Source organism: Aplysia californica, unplaced genomic scaffold (assembly GCF_000002075.1).
Source record: "Aplysia californica isolate F4 #8 unplaced genomic scaffold, AplCal3.0 scaffold00961, whole genome shotgun sequence".
Lineage (NCBI taxonomy): Eukaryota > Metazoa > Mollusca > Gastropoda > Aplysiida > Aplysiidae > Aplysia > Aplysia californica.
The window spans coordinates 185,591-194,896 of record NW_004798231.1 but is presented as its reverse complement, the minus strand read 5'-3'; the positions used below and the strand labels follow the sequence as shown (position 1 = coordinate 194,896).

The following is a 9,306-nucleotide window of genomic DNA, read 5'->3' as shown; positions in this document are numbered from 1 at the left end:
CAAACTTAAACTGTTTTGATTTTCTAGGTCACAATTTGATATGTTTGATAGGTTTGATGACAACAATAAATCTTAAAGTTTCTGTGTTTTGCAGGTTAGATCTTTTGTTTGCACATGTAAAGCAATATGCTCAGGTGGAACTCTGGGTTAAGTTTGATCGAGCTAAGCAGAGGTCAAGTTAATATGTCATGCTCTTGGAGATGCCATCCTTCAAATGTATCAAATCATGTCAAACAGAGATGTGTTAATTAAATATGATCACAAACAGAGCAGATGTCAGTTTGGGAAAGTGTGCACTCTACTTATCTTCCAATATATCGAACCCTGTCAGCTAGGGAATTGACGAAACTCTCTGCAATATGCGCTGGGCAGAAACAAAAACCTCTCTGCGGCCTTCCCAACCCACTGACCCACCCATCCACCCACCCACCCACACAGCCACCCATACATACAGACTGCAACACTGAGATATGACCACTTTTTGTTTTCTGAAGGATTTGTCAGCAACGTTTGGCGCCATGGTAGGTCACGTTTACCTTTTTTTCAACCACTCTTTTTTACCTTTTCATTTGGACAATCTCCTCAATTGTCTTGTCTTCTTTTTTCTTTTTTTTTTTTAAGCACCACGTCTTGCGTGTCTCTTGGCGCCTGCTCATTGCCAGAGACACTTCTGCACTCTCTTTTTACATTTTTGGAAGTGAAGGAAACTAATATTGTTTTGGGTGGTTTTGTTTTTTGTTTTTCTCTCACCCTGACTCACACCATATTCTTCGACTTTGATTACTCTTACTTGGTGCTCACACAGTCTCGTCTGACACCTGAGTGTCCACGCACGTAATGGTTGTGTGATATTGGGGGCATTGAGCTGCATGAAGAAGGCTTGCACCATACCGGTACACGTGGGTCATTGTGTGTGTGTGTATATGTGTGTGTGAGTGTGTGTGTGTGCGTGTGCGTGCGTGTGTGTTTGTCAGTCTGTCTGTCTGTCGTAATGATTGTGTGATATTGAGGGGCATTGAGCTGCATGAAGAAGGCTTGCACCGTACCCGTGGGTCAGTGTGTGTATCGTGTGTGTGTGTGTGTGTGTGTGCGTGCTTGTCAGTCTGTCTGTCTGTCTGCCCACGTGACTACGTCTTGATGAGATGCTCCCCCCACCCAGTACTCACCTCGGGAGATCAGCCTGGCATGCCTGCCTGCCTGCGGCCTCTGCACTCGTGTTGCTCGCTAATTCGAGTGTGTTGTGTGTTGTGAACATGACACATTCTATGACATGTGTTGTTCTGGCACCTATGCTGTTATAATGTAATAATAATGATGATAATAATAGTAATAATAGTGATAACTACAGCATGAATAATGATAATAATAATGACAATGACAATTCATAGAGCACCCACTCCTGTACAATACAACACGAGACACATTGCAAGTCGTTCATCATAATACAAAATGCATATGCATGAACGTACATATATAATAATCTTTAGATTAATACTAACTCATAAGCAGACAATCATACTAGATATATCACAGCACAAACCATGATGATATATTTTGCACATCATATTGTGAACTTAAGAGCATGTTGGACTACAAAGCGGAATGCCCTGGTTCAACTCCCCCATCTGGTCAGCGTGTTATTGGCCTCGAGTTGTTTTGTAGGGTTTTCAAGGCTCGTAACCTAATCGGCTCTTTTGAGAGGAGGTGGTTCTTTTGAGCGGCAGAGGTGGATGATAAATTCTCACCTCTTGAATAAACTAACAGTGTTGAAAGGAGCATTTAAGAAGACCCTTGCTCTTGCTTACAATCTCTGAGACTGTGGTGGGCTCTGACAGAACGGATGCAAAAGGGCCCGGTCACCAGTTAACTGAAATTGTGTCAAAGGGGGCGTAATACATCATGTTTTAACCAGAAATTCCCATTGGTTGTGCTCTCCTTGTGGCTGTGTGATACCCTACCAGAGCAGTGCTACTGACTCAAGTGTCTTGAGGCCATTCCCAAAGTGGGGATATAAACATGTTCTTATGAACAGTAGAAGAATTGTAAATGGGCTGATTTATCAATGTCATGCTCATACTGTGCTGGAACAACGTTAGGGGAACTGCTGCTTTTTCTGTCCTCATGCTTACTCTAGTCATTTTTCCTCTACTTTTTTTTGTATATTTGTCACTCTCTTGTGAACTGCTACTTCCGGGGGGCCTTGATAGTCGAAGCAGACTTTGTGCTGTTGAGGCTAGAGAGATGAGCAGAGTAAGCCTGATTCATTGTTTGGACTTTTCCATTGACATCCACCCCTTGGCGCTCATATGACTTTATGCAGTTGCGAGCGCCGTAAAACCTTACTAAAACAAACAAATAAACAAGGCTGTGTGAGAGTCAGTGTGAGAAAAACAAAGTCCTTCCCTTGATTACTACTTCTAGACTAACTGTCCTTTCTCTAGATATTTTTGTGGGCTAACAACACCACTATTATTACAGACAGTATCTTAACCTCTAAAACTTCTTATCTAAAAACCCATTGCACACTGACAATCAGATTCATTTGATTAAGTCAGAGCCACTCAAATTTCCTTTCACTTCAACTTCATGGATGGAGCAAAGGCTAGCAAATTGGCACAGTACAACCAAATTCAAATAAGTTCAGTTCTGACCTTTGAAATGGAGCATCTCATTTTTAAACCTTCTTTTTTTAAGGTCATGAGTGGAATCCGTAATATTGTGCCAAGATAATAGCTTTTGCCCCTCCATGAAGGAAAAATCTGGCCGGCCGTGACTCACACCAAATGAATTTGACCATCAATGTGTACACTGAATAATATCACATTAGCAGTCTCCTAACGTACAATTATAGAATCCTCTTTATCCACCGTACATTTTGTTTTTGCTGACACTAACTCTAACAAGGTTACACATTATAGCTTGTTCCAACATCATAAACCTTTTGCTTCTAACAACGGTTGTCTGAAATTCCCTCTCTGGGCGGCACACCAGTATGTCTTGTCTGTTTGCCCTGTTGCTGTCTCCTTTGCATGATAATTTTGATAACGTACTAAGAATCACAGCTAACTTGGCCTCCCTTAATTTTGTCGTTATTTTTATCACCGAGACTGATTTCTATCATTCCCAGCCTCCTGTTTTGACTACCTTTGTTCGGGTATTCTGTTTTTGTCGGGGACCAAATTTTGTTATAGGACAACTTTTTTGTTAGTAAAAGAATATCCTCCTTCTCTTCTTACTGACACTTGTAAACCCAAGGGGGAAATATATTTCGGTTGTCTAGACCAAGAACTAATGAGTTGAAGCATCCAACTTTTTGCTATCTCCCTCCCGCTTCTGTTTTGATTTGAATGTGTCTTTTTTCCTTTTCTGTTGGAATAGTTCGTTTGTTATTCTGCATGAGAAGTGCCTGATCTCATAAGTAGTCACTCCTTGGGAAATGCCTGATTTCATTATTTGGTCATCCTATGAGAAATGTCCTGATTTCATTATTTGGTCATCCTATGAGAAATGCCTGATTTCATTATTTGGTCATCCTATGAGAAATGCCTGATTTCATTATTTGGTCATCCTATGAGAAATGCCTTATTTCATTATTTGGTCGTCCTTTGAGAAATGCCTGCTTATCCTCTGAGAAATGCCTGATTTCATTATTTGGTCATCCTATGAGAAATGCCTGATTTCATTTTTTGGTCATCCTTTGAGAAACGTCTGATCTCATTATGTGGTCCCGTCTAATCACTTTACCACACCAACCCTTGCTTTGCCTGAAATCCGCTAACATGCAAGTGCGATATTTTTACTCATACATTTTTAATCATTCTAAAATTAGATTTTTAGAAATGTTGAAGATTTTATACGCTGACCTAAATTTCCTCAGATACCCTATTAATGATTATTACATTGTAATCTTGAGCTCTGCACTCTTGCATTTATATAAGTTTGAAAGCCTGATACTATATCATGAACTGTGCATCTTACATTTACCAACACTTACTTGTAAGCATTGTAATATATTTTCTAGTATATTCAGATATAATAAGCATGTGTGCACGGTAATTTTTTTTAATGACTCAACGAATTTATTTTCACATACTTGCATAAATTTTTCACAGCATGCTCCGAACACTAAAATTTGATTTGAAATTTTTTGTTTGTTTCATTTTGCAAGGATCAGTGCATCTTTATTTCACCATTCAGAGATCAATAGAATATTGTGAATTACGTCAACACACACACACACACACACACACACACACACACATATAGATTCACACACACACACACACACACATACACTTTTTAAAACCCTAGGATTACGTATTATAGCTAGCAGATACTGTACGTTCACTTTTTTTCGTGAGTGTTGTATTTAGAGGGCGTGTGTCAAATAAAGAGCTAGATTCTAGTCGGTGTAGTGTCAGTGGAGGTAGGCGAGAATGTCTTTGTTGTGTGTCACGTAAACTTGTGTGTCATCCCAGCTGCAGCAGACGACACAGTGACGTGTCCCTGACGTGACCTCATGACACACGGCGCCCACACTGTCTTGTCACAGTGCGGTGCCACGACATGACACTTCTGACTGACTTTTCTTGTCTTTTTTTTTGCTTTTTGCTGCTTTTTTGGGGGGGGGGGGGCGTGGGGGGGGGGGGGCCAAGTTAATGACATGACTTGACATATTTGACAGTTGACAGGGTGTCTACGGCCGCTTTTGCCATCGCCAGCTTTCGATGTCGTCCCTGCCAAGACTACGTTATTTTGTTATTTCATTTTGCTTTATGTACAATTATTATTGTGTTCTATCTACCTCAACTACCATTTCATCTTGCTTCGTACATGGTATATTGTTGTTCTTCTTGCCGTTGATTTTCAAATGCCTTTCTTTGGTCCAACCATGTTTCTTTTCTAGTTATGATTTATTTTATGAAAGAATTGTTTACCCATTAGGCATATTATTCTCAACAAAGGTAGGAATGACTTTTTAGTGGGTAAAGGATTCTACTGCATAAAAAGGGCGGGAAGGACGTTGGTTGGGAGGGGGGGGTAGATTTGTATTTATTTGTGGTTCGATGATTTGAGTGTTGCAAAGAAAGGTTTGGTGGAAGGGGAGGGGATCCGGGGGGGGGTGGGGGGAGATATTGTAGAGGGCTTATTGATATATTTAGAGCCGAAACTGTATTTTTTTTTTTTTTCATTGGACTGGTGCTCTTCTTTGTCACACTGCGGTGGGCTTGTGGTTTATCTTTTCTTTTCCTTTTCAATTTGTTTCTTGTAGTGAGAATAATTTGAGGTGGGTTTTTTTTCTTGGAGTAGGGAAAAGGATTAATCTATTTTTTGTGTACCAAGGTCCATAATGGCACTAGTGTTTTGGGTGGTGGGGCTGTTTTGGTTTGTTGGGTATGTTTTTTTAAATGATATTTTTTTTTTTTTTTTTTTTTTTTTTACCTCTGTTTTCGGGAAGGGGGTGCAAAGTGTAACAGTAGTCGGTGAACAGTGTAACAATGATTAGATTGTCTATTTGGTCTTACGGACAAAAGCATTTCCCCGTCCCCTCCTTTTTCTAATCATTTTGTGTATCTACTGCAATCTGTCGCCATTATGCCCTGTATTCGAACTTGTGTTAATGTGTGCAATTTTGTATCAGTTTACTCTGTTACATTTGTCGGTAACCATTCTGCAATGTCAGTGTGTCCTTGAATTTGTCCATCGTTTGTGTGTGTGTGGGTTTTTTTTCCAATAAAATGTCATTATTACTAGTATAAACTAATATAAGATTTGTCTTCCAAAGTCTTGGATTTATGCAAGACTTATTTTAAAGTTCAAATTTTTTACTTAAGTATGTGATTAGTTGCTATATTTTTTTTTCTATCATTGAAACAGCCCAAGATGTTTTTTGCCATCTATTGCTGTTTGCCCTAGAATTAGGTTTTGTTTTGTCTCTCAGTGGGGGGTTTTTTTTCAAGATTATTTTTGTTTTGGGGGGGGGGATTTCTTGTTGTTTTTTTGTCCTGTTCGTGTGGCAAAGTCTCCTGTGTACTTTAACCCTATCCGTACGCCCTGGGATCATTTTGTACCCCCGGGGTTGTATTCTTCACATTTTAGAATACTTCTAGTACGAAGATCTCTTTGAAACTTTCAGAATTTTTCAAAAAATCATTTTGACAGATTAACGAGTACATTTCGTCTTTGGAAAGTGGTGGTACAGAGTTCCCCACGTCGTATGGATACGATAGTAAAACCCGACGTACGGATAGGGTTAATGCTGTGCTCGTCTGTACAACTGTTCTGGGCTTTAAGGTGTTTGTCATAGGTGGTTGGCGGGTGCTCTCGTGTGGTTTACTTCTTCTTTTCTATCAAACACCTTTCATCTTTATCTCTCCTCCTCCTTTTTTTGTGTGTGTATGTTACTCTCTAGTAACACCTCTAATCTTTGACAATTCTATAACCTAACTGGGTTGCAAGTGCCGTTAAACTCTTACTAAAACTAAACTTGTCCTGACGAGAGGGTGCTGCTTGTTTGGTTTCTTACTTTTTATGTCATGATACCATTTGTTCCTGTTTTCAAAAAGTTGAGAAGTAGAGAACCGTCTCAAGATTAATTTGAGTTGGTCCTTGTTGGGCGGGGTGTTGGGCCAGCTATTTTTTCACCAAATGTCAGAGATGAGGGGAAGGAAGGAAGGAACTGTCCATTCACTTTCATAATTTTGTTGTAAAAGTAAAAAAGTTCTTGCTTTGTTAGTTCCAAAGAATAAGATATTCATTCTGTGAGCTTTTGTTTTGCTTGGATTTAACTATATCATCATCATAATGATAATAACAATAATAATGATACTACTAATAATAATAATAAAATAATTATAACAATATTAATAATAATAAATAGCATTTATAGTGCGCATTTCCATTTTCTAAAAGATACTCAATGCGCATTACAACGAAAAAGACATCACATGTTAAAAATTAATCGACATGCGTGTACGTAAAACAAAGTTTTAATAATAATAATTTTTTAAATAACAATAATAATAATAATAATAGTAATAATAATGAAAATAAAAGTATGCTGTCAATGTCAGACGATGACAGATGCATCTGAAAAGAAGAACATTTCTTGAATAGAACAAGGAGAAATAAGGATTAAGATGATTCGTGGCTTCTGCTGTGACCAATGTATAACACTGTCTATAAAGGATAATAGGGAGTGTGGTGGTTCAGAAATTGAGAGGCAGAACTAATTTGGGACCATGGTTCATTAGCACCGTCCAAAAGTTATAATTCATGCGGGGGGGGGGTTGTGAGGGACATTAGCCAAATATGTGGGGGTGCTGTTTATACTGTCCAAAAAGAGGTTGCTGATTATTTAGCAATGCAGAAACTAGATTAGATATCATTGTGCGTGTTCTATTTTCAACTGTGTGGGAGATATTGCCAATGATTTGTGTAAAGAGAAGCATCCGCTGTCTCTGCACTTGTTCTGTTGTAGACTGTCCAAAAGAGATCGCTAATGATATAGGTCTATATTTGTGCTATTTTAAACTGTCCAAAAGAAATTGCTAATGATATAGGTCTATATTTGTGCTATTTTAAACTGTCCAAAAGAAATTGCTAATGATATAGGCCTTTATTTGGAGGCACCCGATATTTATGCACATATGCTGTAGACCGTCGGAAAGAGATCGCTAATAATGTATGAATTATATTCAGAGGTCACAGCTAACTACGTGCATGTGCTGTATTAGACTGTCCAAAAGAGATTGCTAATGATACAGGCCTACATTTGGAGGCACTAGTCCTACGTGCACAGATGCTGCTTTAGATTGTCCAAAAGACGTTCAGGGTTTTTTCAAACAGCTGTTGTCAAAAGCTGGGCGTTAACTTGATGAGTGCCTACAAATAGCTAACGACTTTCCACGTCTCCTCCACACTGCCGCTGCTTTTGTTTGTGTGCGTCTCTCGTGCTGTCGTTTTAATTTTGAGAACACAGGAATGGTCGGATAGCAATTTTTGTTTGTGGCTAGGCAGGATAAGAATGTTTTCTCCATCTTTCTGTGTTTCACTCCTCCCCTGCCCTGCCCCTTTGTTTGCCACTCTGTATGTGTGTGTTTGTGTGTGTGTGTGTGTGTGTGTGTGTTTATGTGTGAGTCGATCTGCTTACGAGCACTACTTTGTTTTGCCAGACGTCTCGATCGCTGATTCGCGCATTTATCGGCCAGTGTTGCCTGCGCTGTTTTCGGTTGTTTTATTTTTTAATTTTTTTTGTTTGAACCTCTTTTTTGCCCGAAGATTTGCCACACCACTGTTGTCAAACGTACCTTCAGTGTTTGAATGGTACTTTCTGTTTCACCTTATTTCTCTTGTTTCCTTCTCTTTCTGATTTGTGTGGGCTCGTTTCCAGCTTCTCGTCTCATTATGTGGAGAGTTGTGTTCAGTGGAAAACACTTTATTACTGTGGCTGTGTTCTGTTACGTAAATCCCCACCCCCACCTTCTTCAAAGCTGTATGTGTACCTTGAGTATACGTGTGTTCATTTACTTATTTATTTATTTATTTATTCATTCATTTATTTATTTATTTATTGCGATGTATTTTGGTCAGTTGTCGAATGATTTCTCTGTTTCAAGATCATTATTCTGGTATTGATGAATGTTTTGACTGGATGGCTTCCCTCCCTTGCAGCTCGCCCCAACTTTCTGAATCTGCCGTTGTCGCGAGCAGGTGGCGCCACACTACGCTCGGCCTCTGCATTTTTCTCTCGCTCTGTCTCGCACTATGGTAGCGTACATTTGTTCCTTACGTGTGCTCCTCCTCGGTGTATCATCACAGTAGAGATTATTATTATTATGTTTTGCCGTACGGTACCTAGAGAGATTTCCCGTGCCTTTTTTCTCCAACACAAAAAAACAAAGATAATTTTTCTTTTTGATTGGTTTAGTGGGGGAGAGTAAGGCACTTGGTGGGTTTTGTACAGTCTTCAAGCTGCCTGTCCTCACTCATTTGTTCAGCTTTTGAAGTTCAGAAATGAAACCTTTTTTTTTTTAACCCTTTTTTTAAAAAAAATAGATCCTGTAATTTTTTTTTCCACAAAGAAAGTACTATACTTAGAAGATAAGCCATTTTGAAAGAGAAGAAAATGCTCTTTTCGAAAGAAAGAGCTACTTTGCTTCTTTTTTTTTTAAGAGCTGCTTTGAAAAGAAAAAAAAATGCGGATATTGTTAAAAATGGAATTTCCTTTATTTGAAAGAAAAATAAGTGGTTTTTAAAGAAAGATTTGTCTTTCGGAAGGTGCAAAGAAACAAAAAAAGCCAACCC

At 38.9% G+C, this 9,306-nt stretch overlaps 1 protein-coding gene across 1 annotated transcript in view; it reads left to right on the top strand.

The window, feature by feature from the left end:
- Window positions 1-415: 415 nt before the first annotated feature.
- LOC101863469 (centrosome-associated protein 350) overlaps window positions 416-9,306 on the top strand; it is a 23,017-nt gene continuing 14,126 nt past the window's right edge. Inside the window, exon 1 of the mRNA XM_013089485.2 lies at window positions 416-521. The gene's annotated coding sequence lies outside the window, so the exon portion shown is untranslated. The remainder of the gene's footprint in view (window positions 522-9,306) is intronic.